General features: G+C 36.3%; 1 long non-coding RNA gene across 1 annotated transcript; it reads right to left on the bottom strand.

The window, feature by feature from the left end:
* Window positions 1-224: 224 nt before the first annotated feature.
* On the bottom strand, window positions 225-9,513 carry LOC120237078. Its single transcript, XR_005529848.1, has 3 exons — window positions 9,393-9,513; window positions 3,005-3,082; window positions 225-263 (listed from the first exon to the last, which is right to left on the bottom strand). It is a non-coding gene; the product is annotated as an uncharacterized LOC120237078 (long non-coding RNA).
* Window positions 9,514-16,169: the final 6,656 nt, after the last annotated feature.

Genomic DNA, 16,169 nt, shown 5'->3' with positions numbered 1-16,169 from the left:
ATATGAATTTAGAGCTCAGGATAAGAAATGAGAGTTAGATATAAAATATAGTCACTGTTATACATATAACCAGTGCTAAATCCAGCCAGCTAGCCATCTTCAGCAATGTAGTCTAAGGATTTACCTTCTTACTATCTATTTGGTTATTTGTTACTACAGATACACAGTAAATGTGAGATCCAAATCATACAGTTTCAAAAAATATAGATGTTATCATGCTTTTTACCTGTAATCCTTCTGCTTTATGAAATCTGAAGCCAATACTGTAAAATACAATTTCATATACATTAATATTTAATTTGGTAAGTGTATCATTGAGTATTACACAAGTTTTCTTCCCATTTAGTAACTCCAACACATCTTTTTTTCTTAATATTTTCAAGAGAATCCAGACATAAACAGCACTGAGATATGGTCAAAATCCATACTTCATTTAAAAATTAACTTATCTGGAATATTACTGGGTGATCAAAAAAAAATGAATTCTTGCCATTTGCAATCACGTGGATAGAACTAGAGTGTATTATGCTAAGTGAAATAAGTAATTCAGAGAAAGACAAATATGTGATTTCACTCATATGTGGAATTTAAGAAACAAAATAGATGAACATAGGGAAAGGAAAGCAAAACTAAAATAAAAACAGAGTGGGAGACAAACAGTGGGAGACTCTTGAATACAGAGAGCAGAGTGTTGCTGGTGGGGTGTTGGGTGGGGGATGGGCTAAATGGGCGTTGGAGTTTAGGGAGGGTTCTTGTTGGGATGAGCAGTGGGTGTTGTATGTGAATGATAAATCAGTGAAGTCTATTCCTGAAATCATTATTACACTATATGTTATCTAACTCGGTTTTGAAAAAAAATAAAATTTAAAAATTTTAAAAACATAACTTATCTGAAGAATATGTATGTTTGTGGGCTTTATCATTAGCTTCAATTTGTTTCTTTTTGTCATACATTAATTTATTTTTAACCTTAACATTTTGAGAAATAAACTTGAAAATTTGGTTAGGAAAGAGGATAAAAAATTTCAAAATAGCTGTCATTTACAATTCTTGAAATTTATGCCTGAAAAAAACTAAAGAAGATTTGCCATCAGGTTCACATTATGGATTTATAGGGAGAGAATGAGAAAAACTGATGTTACTATACAATCAACACTTTGCAATTTGCTTTGAAATACCTTTTATTTTTGAGGCAAAATTCTGGAGGCTGGGAAAGAGTATGTATTAAATATATGAAAAGTAACAGAAGTCTAAAGGAATAATAGGATTCTATATTGATAAGCTGGGAAGATTTTGGTTAACAAAACATTTCGTAGTTGGTGGAATTTTATTCATCTACAAAATTTCAGGCTTCTTGGATTCAGAGAATGTAGTACTTGCTAATCATTTGAACCATAAGATAACATTTTAATGAGGATTATATGATTTCACTGGAAGGGAAAATGTTCTAAATCCTTCCACTCAAAATTGACGACTTGTATTTAAAGCTGTCTGACACATTCTAAAGTCTGGATATAGATTTAATACTAAGGAAGCAACACTAGGTCTGGTTTTGTCAGAATTGTTGTCTTCTAGAATTATATTGTTTAGTGTTAGAAATCTATGTTTTTGGTGTAGTTCCCCTTCTTTACACTAGGGTGAAAGAGTCTAAATCATTGGAAGTCATGGAAACAGAAATAATTTTTTACACTTTGTTCACAGCCTGAGCCCCATGGGCAAAGATTGTTCCTGTGCTGCCTGCACAGCATTTCCCAGGCTGCCTATCAGACTGTGAAGAGCTTTTCTGGAAGAGAGAGCATGAGTGAAGAGCATCACAGAATGAAAATGCACAGGACAAGCCATATCAAGGGCAAAAAGTAGACTGACATAGAACTGCAGAAAGGAACACAGTGTAGTTAGAAGCAGCCCGACTCAGAACTGAGGTGGTGAAGAAAAACAAAAACAAAAACAAAACAAAAAAACATGAGGATGTTCAAAAGGCAGTGTGAATGGCAAGGATTAACAGCTCAGGCTCCAGAACCAGACTGGCCTCCATCCTGCCTCCCCAACTCTGCCCCTGAATAGCTACATAACCTTGAGCAAGTGGTTTTAACACCTCTGTGTCTTGTCATCAATATGATGAAGATAATAATAGCACCTATCTCATAAGCTACTGTGAGGTTAAATGAGTTGATATGTTCAATGCATTTAGAATGATACCAGGCAAGTAATAAGCCCTTGGTCAATATTTAGTTTTTATTTTCAAATCTTAAGTGAGATTAAGAAGGAGTTAAAAAAATTATATGAGGAAAGTTTGGAGTAATTCACTATTAGTCTTTATCTTTACATAAGGACATCTTAGCAGAAACACACACACACACACACACACACACACACACACACACACAGAGTCAATCCAATCACAGAATCACAGGGAGGGGTAAGGGAACACTTAACAGATAGACTATCACGTTTCAACCTAAAAATAATGACCAGAAATTAAAGAAGTCTGGAATAGTTCCAGAAGAAAAAGGAAAAAAAAATAGGAAATTCTTCAGGGCCTGTTATTGATATTTTATGAGAATTTGATAAAGCAGGGCATTCAAGAGTGAGTGCTAAATCCGTGTAAGGTAATAAAGGCTTCGGAAGGTAATAAGAATCATGGACCCTGCACACATAAGGTGCTCTAAGAGGTTTAGTAATTACTTAAATGAAAGAACATTGTCATTTCCATAATCACAATTCAAATTCAGGGGTCACTTACGGTTGATAATGCTACAGATGCCATTCCATCTTCTGTAGCAGAAGAGGCTTTTAGCACAGAGCCGCTTACAGCACTTTCCTGTACCTTGTTCATTTCCCCATTATTTCAAGGAGACATTCTACTCTTGTACGGAAAACATTTTCAATATTAGAGCTTGCTCATGGAAAAGCTTTATGGTCTGAATATAACATCAACACATGAACGTGAGCAGCAAAGAAACCTTAATGAAAATAAGGTCCAAAGGACCTAAGTTAGAGATACCTTTATTTTCACTCTACTGAAGATGTCCACATGCAAAATGATGATATCTAATCATACTTCTGTCTTCTTCAGATGAATCTGGACAAATTGAGATATATTAAGGAGATTCCTTTATATTTGAAATTGTCCTAAATAATCTCCACCAAAATTACATGACAAGATCAGTATTCTCATGAATCTAATATTGATAATCCATGCCCAACATATCTTCATGAAAGTAACTTAGGTAATAGCAAGATAACATACTCCAGTGATTTTCTGTGTCAGAGGTCCCTAAGCCTGCCACAGGTTTGATAATTCCATACAAGGACTCAAAACCCAGCCTATAGTCATGTTCACGGCCAAGATTTATTACAGTGAAAAGACACAAAGCAAAATCAGCAAAGGGAAAAGGCACATGGGACAAAGTTCAGAGGAAACCAGACACAAGCTACTAAGAATTGTCTGTCAGTGGAGTCAGACAGAAAGTGCTTAATTCCCTCAAACTATGAGTTGTAACAACATGTGTTAAGTGTTATATACCAGGGAAGCTTATGAGAGACTCAGTGCTTGGGATTTTATTAGGGGCTGGCCACATGGGCACCCTCTGCAAACCATGTACCCAAAGTTCAGAATCCCAAAAGGAAAGCTGGGTTCAGCATAAACTATATTGTTTATGAACAGTTTAGGCACCATGAGCCCCTCCCACCATCTAGGAAAAGTTTTACATTGGTGTAGGGAACTATTTGCCAGTTAAGCTCCTGACATGAGCTAAGGGACAACTTGTAAGCGGACCTTTCTAAGCAGACCAGGCTCTTTTCTGCACATGGAGAAAGGCAGACTTTCAGACCAGTTTTTAAACCCAAGAAGAAAGGAGCTTAGCTTTCTTGACAACCCTGAACTTGACTTGCCTAATGAAACTGTCAGAAATGGTAGCACCCTTCCACAATATAGGTCACTGCCAACTGACAAGTATATAGGCTCTTAACTCATTTTATCATTGCCACCTAACCACTGCTTCTCCATTTTTTTCCCTCTAAGAAACCTGCAAACACATTCCAGTCCATTTTAAAGAAAAGGATCTGATGTAACACTTATAAAGATGAGAACTCCATCTACCAGAAGTATGTCTATCTAGAGAGCATCTTCACAAATATCAAAATGAAGAGACACAAATTTCTATGTCAGAGATTCAGGAATCTTGAAGAAATTTCAGTCAATGCTTGTTTTTCTTTACAACTGTAAATTCCAAAATGGGAGAAATAGAGAAATCATTTTTGACACTCCCCCTTCTCACCATTTATATTGTCAATTATTAAACTGTGCCAATGTTAGTTCCTAGAATATTTTCCAACTCTGTCTACCTCTCTCCATATTCACTCTGTTTCTCCCATCCAAGTTACCAATATTGCTTTATGATATAGCAATACAGACTCCTAACTGATCCTCCTGGACTCCATTTTGATCATGCCTTTCAGTAATCTATCTTATAGGCACGGTGATCTTTCAAAAACATTAATCATCCCAACTTACCTGACAACATTTTTCCATAGATTGATGACAGAAAAACACCCAAATCATTATCCATCTCTGCATTATTTATTCCATGCCGAACTCTGTAGCCCCACTTAATGCCTTGATGGCCTTTGCTTCCTGAGTTCCATGCACAGAGACCTTATACAATCTTAGGGTCTGCTCACCAGCTGCTCTCTTTCTTAGTTAAGTTATGCTCATTCGTAGTCTTGACTATCACCTCCTGCTCTATTTGCAGTATCTTTCACAGTGCCTTGCACATACTCAATGCTAAATAAATACAGATTGAGTAAATGAATAATTCTATATCTAATTCCTCTGCTTCATAGTCCTTAACATGGCACTGAGCATGACCAAAACAGACCTAATAAATACATAAGTAGATTGATTGCTATGTACATTGGTGCAATCTTGTTAGATTTCAAAATTATTTATTCAAAATGCAGTATTTTCTACTTGTTTTTGTTATCATGTTGGTTTTATGTCTTAGTATTTATAAAGAAAGAGTTCCCACTATGACCTGAAAGAGGTAATAGAATTAGAAATAGAAAAGAGAAAAAAAGAGAGGGAGAGAAAGGACCATTTTTGTCACCTAAGTCCTGTTATATGCAAAGTCTAAAATATGCGTTTCCCACATTTACTACCAGATGTTTGGATGAGTTTTATCTCTCTTCCTTAAATGAGCCCTTTCTGCCACCTGAATCATACATCTAGTATGCACCTGTGGGTCCTTCCTTCTCAGTTCCAATTTAAAAGAACATCGAAGACATAATTCTTGCCTTTGATTATCATTCACAGTCTCATTTCATTTAGGACTTACTAATAGATGTTAAAGTATGAATATTGTCTTTGTTTTCCTGTCTGTATCATCTTCCTGCTTACTCATTCTTAAGACCAACATATTCAGAATCTCTCCTTATAGAACTGAATAGAGCTGGATTAAAAACCAGTTTGGGGGTGACATCGCCAAGAGGACCACATAAGTTATTTCTGACTTCACTCCTCTCACAAGGAGAAAAGCAAACAACTATTCAAGAATGAGACATCGCTGAGAGAATCCTAGAACACCGGGTGGAGGCCGAAGCACCTCCCTGCACCTCAGAGACCAAGAGAGACTGCATTGAAGGGGAAGGGAAGGACTGCACGTTGACTGCATTGCCCCTCCCTCAAGCCAGTGCAGTACCATCCCGAGTGAGGTGTTCTCTAGCCTTTGGTTCCTGCAGTGGGAAAAGAGAAGCCCAAAAGGTAACCAGCCCCCTTCCAGAACTGGGAGTGATTCTGTTGTAGCTGCTACTCTGATCTCCTACCATCGGGATGGCAGGGGAACCCACAGGGCCCAACCACTGGGAATCTGACTGTGATGAGCAGCACGGAGGAGCTTGCAACAACTAACACGTGGTTGTTGGCAGACTGAGTTTACACCTGCAGGGCTGAGGAGTAAGCCCAGCCGGTGGTTTCGCTCATCTGCCCACCCAAGTTGGGAAGCACTCTGACCAGAGAACTCAGTGACATGCAGATCTGCCTGATTCAGATCCTTGAATGAGGAGGTTCGCTGACTCTAGTTTGCCCACAGCCAGGCAAGGAGCTGAATAACAGCCTCACCACCTATGGAGAGTGTCTTTGGCTCCATCTGTCCAGAAGAGTTGTGACAACCCCTGGAAGCTGTGTGGCCCAGGGGTGCTCAAGCTGGTAATTTAGAAAGCACAGTCAACAACCTGTTTGGTCAGAAAACATGGGGTACAGATTAGCTAAGACAACAAATGAAGAGCTCTATCAGGGTTAGAGCTACTTCTGCTGGGCCCCAGGCAGGGAATTTTTGTAGCCCTGCACATTGCTGAACATATCCTTCAGCCTGTCCAACCAACAAACCTAATCAGAGCGCATAGGAAGCTCTATACCCCGTTGGACAGCCCTGTATACAAAGGCACTTGAACGTAAAGCCTAGCCCATGGCTTTCTTTCCCTCTCTGCAGAGCAAAATCAATGGCCTCACTTGACAGGGGATTCAGTGCACACCCTGGCCTGACTTGAGTCCCCAAACAAGCTGTACAGGCCCCGGTCCTGTGGTGCTGCCCTGCCAGGGAAGAAAAGCTAATTCATAGCCACGCTCACTACCGAAGATAGTACCCGGTCATGACCATCTAGTAAGCCTGACCAGAGAATCCAGGCAACTGTGGAAGCCATCCTAGTCTTACGTGGAGAGGGAATCAAGCTGGCAGTCCACGTTAACTGTTCTCAACCAGTGACACACACCCTCATCCCCATCCTCTGAGCTTAAGCAGTTGCCTTGCCCCCAGAATAAACTGTAATAGCAGGCCCCACCTGTCCAAGGACATTACCATTAAACACACCCAGAAACGCAAGCTGAGTTGACTGATGAAGGATTATCTCTGCCAAACAAACCAGTAAACACTAGACGAGGAGCCTGGCTGGCCAAGTGTGTAGACATTAGTATAAGGAATCAAGAATTTTTAAAAAATCAGGTAAATATGGCACCACCAAAAATAATAAAGCTCCAATAACTGACACTAAAAAAAAAAAAATGGAGATCTATGAGCTGTCAGACAAATAATTCAGAGTAATCCTCCTAATTCAGAAGTTTATTGAGCTACAAGAAAACACAGACAGACAACTAAACAAAGTTAGGAAAACCATGAATGAAAAAAAGAGAAGTTGGACAAGGAAATAGCAACCATCAAACCAAACAAAAATCCTAGAGTTGAAAAATACAATGAGGTGAGCTTTAGGAATGCCACCAAACCTGCAGCAGCTGTCAGAAATGAGGGAAGTCTTGGGGACTGTGAATTCTGACTTTGCAGTTTGCCTCATGTCAGATATTATCTAAAAGCAAAACAAAACAGAAATCCACCAACCTACACAGATAATAAACATGGCAAAATATGCATTAGGAATCACACATCAAAGAATGAAAAAAATATCTTGATATGACAAGTTAGTAAGTATAATAGCCACAGGATGGCCCATAAAGAAATCCATGCCATGTAGCCTTTTCTGATGTATACCTTAAATTTTCTTTAGCTTTCTTCTATTTGTCTAACAGTATTTCTTAAACATAATTTCATAAACATTAACAGGTGATTAGAGAAACAAAGATTTATTGTCTGAAAGCTTGAGAAAACTTCTTTACCATTAACATCTTTACCTCAGTGTCTTTGCTATATTCATCACCATTGTCTATTTCTCAACATTGTGTATTCCTGCCCTTAACTGGCTAGAGAGTACTTTTTTGTTTTAGGACTTGACACATTTTTTATTCTTTCTGGAATGATTGTATTCTCCATTCTTTATAAGACTAACAGCTATTCATCTTCAGGTTTAAGTTAAATTTAAATTATTATATATATTTATCATAACTGTTGATTATAATTTGTGTATTTATATGACTACTTGAATGTAAGCTATAATCTGTCTTATTTTCCATTATATCTTTTAAATGTTTTATGTGTGTTTTATATGATACATAGACTATAAGAGATGTTATTTTTAAAAAGATCTTACCTGTCTTAACTAATTTTTACAAATTGAGTGTAGGGATATAAGATATTTGACTGACAAGAGATAAGGACTAACAAGTCAAGGAATTTAATCATTGTTGGGGCAACTGGGTGTCTCAGTCAGTTGAGTGTCCAACTCTTGATTTCAGCTCAGGTCACCATCTCACAGTTTGTGGGCTCGAGCACTGTATTGGGCTCTGCACTGACAGCAAAGAATCTCCTTGAGATTCTCTCTCTTTCTTTCTCTCTCTCAAAAACAGATAAATAAACATTAAAAAAAGAAGTTTAGAAATTTTTATCTCCAGAGATGAAAGAGAAGTGAAAAATGCAAAAATGTCTGTGTAAGATGTTGAAGAAAAGGATGTAAGAATCTTTTACTTTCTTTTAGGGTAAGAAAATTTTAGAAATTCAGAAGTAACTCAAATGTGACTGAGACAAGGAGAGTATCTAAAGAGGTTCTGGGTAAGAGACTCATGATAAAGCAGCAAACAGCTCAATGGGAAACATATGCTGGTAGAATCAGTCCATTTGGAGCCAGACTGTGAGAGGTAGATTGGACACTGTTCTTTTCAAGACCAAGTCTAAGAAGAGCTTGTCTTGGATACAAATTTAGCTAGAACTCTGAAATAAAATGTCTATGTTAAGCCAGAACAAGCTAAATTCTGTGACAGAATGTGTGCCCTTATTCTTTACCACCTGTTTATAATTTGTGTCCCCAGGATTAATTGTGAAAAAGACATTTTGTTTTTTTAACTCACTCAGACCATCTTTCAGTTTCTTGATGTAACCAAGATTGTTACCACCCAAATACTTTCATGAGCTCTTTCCTGTGTCTGGAACATTTCCCCGACTGTCTGGTTAACACTTATTTACCCTTAGTGCCCCACATTCAATGTATTCCTTCTAAACTTTCTCCATTCCACCCAATTTAAACCAATGAATTGTGGACTTTATAACATAAGGTCCTAATTTATATGAATTCCTGTTATAAAACTCATAATACTTTATGTGCCTTTTTTTGTATTTGTGTTTGTTGAATAACTTGTCTCCCTAACCAGCCTACTAAGGTCGAGTTTCAAGATTAGAGTTGATGTCTCATTTTGTTTACAATTGTCTCTAACTCTTAGCACATTGACCGGTACATTGATTAATAAATACTCACTGAATGAATAAATGCCAGTTATGAAGGTAGACTAGGCTAATAATCCCACATGGAGGAGAGACACAGAATTGTCAGAGGCTGTGAGCACAAAGTCTCCAAAACATATGGAAAATTCTTGCTCAATCTGAAGTGATAGGATTTACAGTCAAGCATGGGTACCTTACCGTTGTGGGCACCTTGACGGTTTCAATGTAACTTACCTGTGTTATGTTTTCTTTAAGATGTAATCATATCTTTTAGGGCTGCAGACTGTGGGTTCATGTTAATTGTCCTGGCTGCAAATTAGTAAATGCATCATGTCATTTTTACAGTGGACTCTAAAAGAACAGAGTCTGTCGGGTGGAAATAAAGTAAATGTAATTAGTCCCACTAAACAAAATCAGATGATCCAGAAAAAGCTGTATTTTGAAAGAGGGTGAATTTATACTGAAGAAATAAATTGCCCTATAAAAGTACATTAATGTTGGAAATAGAAGAAAAAGAAAAGGCCACATGAGTGCTTATTAAGTTAGATGATTTCTTAATCATGTTTTTCAAAAGAAATGGGTTAAAGGTGTGGAATAAACTTAGCCATCTTATTATTATTATTTTTGGGGGGGTAACCTTATTTCAAACATCGACATTAGTTAGCCTGTTGTCATTAAGACTCATTAATGTCTACCAACATTGGTGAACAGCCAGTAGTGGGCGGGACTAATGGAGCCCTACCTTTTGTCATTAGGGATGCCATCTAACTTTGTTACTGCTCTAGATTAGTACTTAACTGAAATTGCTTATATATGACTGCTACTGTTAATGAGAAAGGATATTAAATATGGATTATATCTTTCATAGCCTGGCTAGCTGGGCATCTTGGACTTAATGCTCCCTATCTGTGACCCTTTACAATACATTAAGCACACCTTTTCAGCAGCAGCCCTATTACAGTTAATCATGCTGAGGAAGAGATTGTACTAAATGTATTAGCAAGACACTGACATTAACCAAATGCTAGTCAGATGTGTCAGGGAACAAAGAGCTAAATCTAGGCTCTGTCTTTTCAATGGACTTTGAGCTTTTAAGTCAATGATATCTGAGTCTTTCCATCCATCAGTATGAGGATTACTGGTTTCTTGAGTTACACTGATGTGTGGCCCCACATTTTTAAAGACTATAAGTAGTCAACTTATCCCCCTGTTTAGGAAATTTAGATGCAAATTTTACTATTTATGTCTCTGCAATGTGCATATTCTTTTAATGAAAAACAAAATGCGTTAAGTACATGGAGTTACAGGAAATAACACAAGGCTTTTAAACTCTTTAAGAAAAACAAAACAAGTCAAATAGTAAGTACAGTGATCATCTTAGCAACATACATAATGCACGATAATGATACATTTCATTTTGGGAGCTACATTATCTCCTGTTAAAAAAAAAAACGATAAATGGTATAGCTTTATGATATGAAAATATGAATGTTAATGCAAGATATCAAAAGTCTGGGAAGAATATACCTCTGAAAGCCTTGGAACAGTTGGGGCACGTGGCTGCCTCTGTGGGTAGAGTGTGTGACTTGATCTCAGGGTCATGAGTTCAAGCCTCATGTTGGGGGCTGAGCTTACTTAAAAAAATGAATAAAAAAAAAAAAACGAAAACCCTGGAGCAAAAGAACAGGAGTCTGAGACAATATGACACAGGAGCAGGGAACTGATTCCTGCATGTATCAAGGATGATTATTCAATTGATTTGTATCTTGCTCAGCTTTATACAGTGAAATTATGGAAGGTCTGAAGGTGGGACTGATGAGTGGACCTGAACAATCAAGATAAGCCTGAGATCCAGACATAAGCTTCTTAACAATGAACAGATATTCCTGTAGTTCAGTTTGGGGCACAGGCCAGAGTGTAAGGAGAAGTTGATAAAAAGAGATTGCAGATTCAGGGCTGTGTAGGAAGAAGTAGTATTGCAAAGAGTCTGACCTATCCACATGCAGCTTCAGGTTCCATCATTTTCCTTTGTTTTCTTAGTAAACTGTGCATAATCTGCCCCACAGAGTAGCTTTAGGTGTTCTCAGGGAATTCTTTATTATATGTTAAGGTCTTAAATTTTAAAAATTCATTCCAATTTTGCTTTGTATATTTAAAGCATTATGATCTTTCACTCAAAAATTCTAAGAAGTATTTTTTAAAATATAAATTATTAGCTAATACATATATGGAAACTACCATGGGTCAACCATGATCGACATATTTTATGTACACCTAAAACCTCAATAAATTCACACAGCAATCCTATGAGATAGGTACAATTTCATAGATAAAGTGAGGCACAGGAAGTTCAAGCAACTTACCTAAGTGACTCACATAGCTATTGGCTCACAAGGACGTGAACCCATATGGTCTGGTCCCCGAGTACTATGGTCTTAGCCGTTAGAGCATATTGCTTATTGTGAGGATAGAAGTACCAGCTAACTAAAGTGGCAAAACCATCCTAGATGCAATAATTGGGGATTTGTTAAGAAAGTTAGGGTATGTCTACATAACAGAGGACATAAAACGTTATTTTGTCATATGAAAAACAATCAAGTTATACTGATTAACCAGAAAAGTAATCTTGGTCATGGGGTATGGATGCTGTGAGCAGAATCCTCAGCTGACCAGTGAAGGACATGCAGCACAAACAAGAAATGAATCTCTGTTGCTTTAAGTCATTGAGATTGTGGGTTGCTTGTTACTGGAACATAATATAGCCCATTCTAACTAATACAATTAATAATCAGCATATACTCTAGATACAGAGACTGAATCTTAAAAAAGAAAACAAAAAACAAAAAACCTAACAATTGTGGTGAAAATGAATTGTAACCATCCCAACAGATTATACTGGAACAGAAAAGGCACAAAAGCATTTTAATTCAGTTGTCATGACCTTTGGTATTAGACACATCCATTTTTAAACACCATCTTTTAACTGTTAGATACTTAAATCTCCTTTTCTGAAAAAAAAAGTGAATAATTTGCTGTGAGAATTCAATGAAGCTATAAAAGTAAGGTGCTTAGCATAGAGCCACACAATAAGAATTCAAACCACAGTAGCTTTTATTGTTTATGGGATGCCCATCTCAGCAACATGATAAAGCAACAAGTTGGAGGGAGAGTTGCCCTGAGAGGTAATCTAATTTCTACTGTCAGACAAAGATTCACTTGTCTTTATTTTTTAGCTACTTTTGGATTTGGGGCAGAAGTGGCAGGAGGAGGGGCTTGCTCCCCACCCCATCCATTATTTAAGATAAAACAACTGCAACTTTTCACATAATGCACATTCACAAAGTAATCAAAGTTCATTCGTCAAAGTCAAAAGCCAGTAAACCAGAACTCCCAATTTCTCTTTGTTAAATACTCACATTATGGGATGTTTTCATTTAATGCTTTAATCTCATTAACCAAGAGAGAGGGTCTCAATATCCTGCCTGAGAGAATGGCACACCTAAGACCTCAGTGAAACATTGTGAAAAACATTTCCAGTCCATTGAGCTTCACCAGGATGGCCACAGATAGTTTTGACCATCAGGAAAGAGCTGATATTGAAGAATGATCTATCATCTTTGATTGAACTCTCCCATCATGTGTGGGTATTATAAGAAGAGATTAAGTTAAGTCTGAACAATACTAAATTCTTGGAATGTGTTGACTTCATTATTCCTTACAACTAAAAATAAACAAACAGAACACTCTTTGCCAAGTCAAAGAATCAGGAAGCCTGAGGAAGGATAAATATTGTATATAAAAACAATAAGCAGCACCAAATAGATAAGAACCTATGTTAATTAGATAAAATTAATACCATAATATTAGAATACACTCTTACAAAAGTATCAGGTTTTAACATGAACTCTGAATAATCCAATAAAGACGTCTTTAAAGGGTACATGGTAAGAAACAAAGTATGGCTGGCAAATTCTGCTTTTACCAAGATTTTGTATTAGCGTCTTTCCTCAGGAAAAATGGTTTATCTCAAGTGCTCATTTCTCACTGAAAATTAATGAAGAGAACATTTACATCTCATGCTTTTTTTGTGACAGATTTTGCCGTATAAGTATTTAGATAGATCCCTCAATATTCAAGAAGAGAAGGAAGAGATCAATATTGATACATTCACATCTACTAAAAAAAGAATGTGTTTTTACTTCTCACGGAATCCATTATAACTGCTACATTAAGCTCAGTAGCTTGTGCCCCCATAAAATACAACTTTGCTACTAGAAATTTAAAGAGATCATGTCCTTATTTGGTGTATTTATAAAGCAGAACCCAGATATTTCTAGTGTCTTAAAAATGGTTAAATACAAAGAAAGAACATTATTGGCAAAATGAATAAATATAAAACTTAGACATTAAAATTATTGTGCAAAATGACACAAATTACTTGATCTCTCTTTTCACACTGAAGTTAAATTGAATTTGTATATATAATTCTAATATTATTATAAGTCTAGTTCTTATTTATTTCAGAAAATAGATTTATGAGTAGCATATTTAGATTTTTATTAGTATATTAAAAAGCACAGATCCGTTCCTACTATCTAGAAACTTGAATACTCCAATATTTTGTTTATGTCCTGTAATTTCTTTTTTTTTTTTTAATGTTTTATTTATTTCTAGGAGAGAGAGAGAGACAGCGTGAGTAGGGGAGGGTCAGAGAGAGAGGGAGTCACAGACTGAAACAGGCTCCAGGCTCCGAGCTGGCAGTCAGCACAGGGCCCGACGCGGGGCTCGAACCCACGAACCGTGAGATCATGACCTAAGCGAAAGTTGGACGCTTAACCGACTAAGCCACCCAGGCGCCCCTATGTCCTGTAATTTCTAAGCTTTGCTCCTTGAAATTTTTGAGTTCCCAAATAATACAACTTATCTAAAGAGCGGATATATTAAAATATTATGATACTGCCTATTTATCATTGCTTTAGTCTCCTTTATGCTATAAGCTATAGATAGAGTAGATTCTATCCTATGGGATTTGATTCTTAAATTGATCAACTATACACACACACACACACACACACACACACACACTATATATATATATATATATATATATAGTGATTCTACATCTCTGATTTTACATCTATCATTTGGATCTGGTTATTCTATTGAGATATTTTTAAGAGGTAGAAGAAAAATCAAGAAAATAGGGTTGCATAGGTGGCTCAGTTGGTTAAATGACCGACTCTTGGTTTCAGTTCAGGTCAGGATCTCATAGTTCATGAGACAGCTCCGAGTTGGCCTCTGCATGGAGCCTGTTTGGGATTCTCTCTATCCCTCTCTCTCTTCCCCTCCCCCAATCACACTTGCTCTCTCTCTCAAAATAAAAAAATAAACTTAAAGAAAATTAAGAAAACAGTCCCAGATATTACTTATTTCTGCATCCCATTACATTCTTTTTTTTTTTTTCATCCCATTACATTCTAATCTTTGAGAGTGCCTCATACTTAAGGATCTAATTCAGTTATGTTTACAATATCACAAAGACTGCTTCCCCTTTCTATGTAATATGTATAACAGAGTATTTTCTTTCAAAAACCCGTAATATTGGTAAAAATGCCACTTATAACAAAGCATAAAAGTCTACCATTTGTTTGATACATATTCCATAAGAGGTTAGGAATATAATTAAAACTTGCAAACTTTAGACTTTGCAGATTATAGTTAAGCATTTATTTAAATGAAAGTGTTTATATTTTCCCTATTAGAGTATGTTTTTTGGCACTGTGGTCATGTTAATGACCAATATGCAGCATTAAAACTTTATTTGAAAGAGAACACATATATACACATATACAGAATTCTCTGAAGTAGGTATTTCTAAATTAACATTCCCAGTATTTTTTAATCTGCATCCGTGTATTTTATTATATAGAAATAGAGTATTAAAAATAACACAGAATTAGAAATGCAATCACATACAGTTCACTAATTCTAGTCTGAAAAACTTGCCTCTTTGCCTTTCCAGTATACTGGAAAATAATAGCAAGAAGAGTGAAACGATTTTCAAGATGGCCTCTATACGGGAAGAAGTACTCCTCCTGTGTCTCCTTCTTATTTTCACACCACTACCACACTCCTAACACTTCTCACACCACACGCGGGTTTCATCCCTGTACCAAGCAATTCCTTGCAACATCAGTGTCCTAGAATTTAAGTAAATCCTGACAGTGTCTACTTAGAGACAGCATCAGATTCCATACGTTAAGGGCTTAATCTTGCAAGACTGCCAACTACTTCTACTTTAGATTCCAGTTTGAAGCATATATATGTATATGAAACTGTGAAATATACATATGCTTAAAACTAGCACATATATAACCTGTAAGTTATGCTATATTTCTTAACATATGAATTAACATACATATAAAATTTTATATATTATATATTTAAATTAAAATTAATAAAATTATATATTGTATATTATTATACATTAAAATTATATACACACACACAAACACAAACACTATATGCTTCAAATCAGCACATTTTTATTGCTCATTCTTTGCCACTCTAATCTACATAAAAGTTAATTTTGAAACCCCAAACTAGTTGGACAGTTAGCTACCCATTTCTGTCCCCAACCCTTGTGTTAGTATGTATTCCTTCATTGAGGCAGGTGTTTTTAAATAACCAAAGGTTGTTTTAAATAACTTCATTGTTGATGAAGAAACAACTTGAGTTACCATCGTCTTACAATTTTATTATATAAACATAGTTACAGCAATTGTTTAAAATATTTCTACTAACAAAATAATTTTGGAAGGTAGACTACTTCATTAATGACTTTGTTAGCAATTGCCAAAATATGATAATAACAAAAATAAGAACCAGCTTTAGTTGCCTTTATAACTGTTTTCAAATTCTCTCTGGACAACGCACTCCCTAATTGCGTGCTCCGGAGACAGACAAGTCCCACCCAGCTCTGTGCCCTCTGTGCTCCATTACCTGCTCTTA

This window comes from Hyaena hyaena, unplaced genomic scaffold (genome assembly GCF_003009895.1).
Source record: "Hyaena hyaena isolate Hyena2069 unplaced genomic scaffold, ASM300989v1 scaffold_170, whole genome shotgun sequence".
NCBI lineage: Eukaryota > Metazoa > Chordata > Mammalia > Carnivora > Hyaenidae > Hyaena > Hyaena hyaena.
This window is presented reverse-complemented; position numbering and strand designations above follow the sequence as displayed.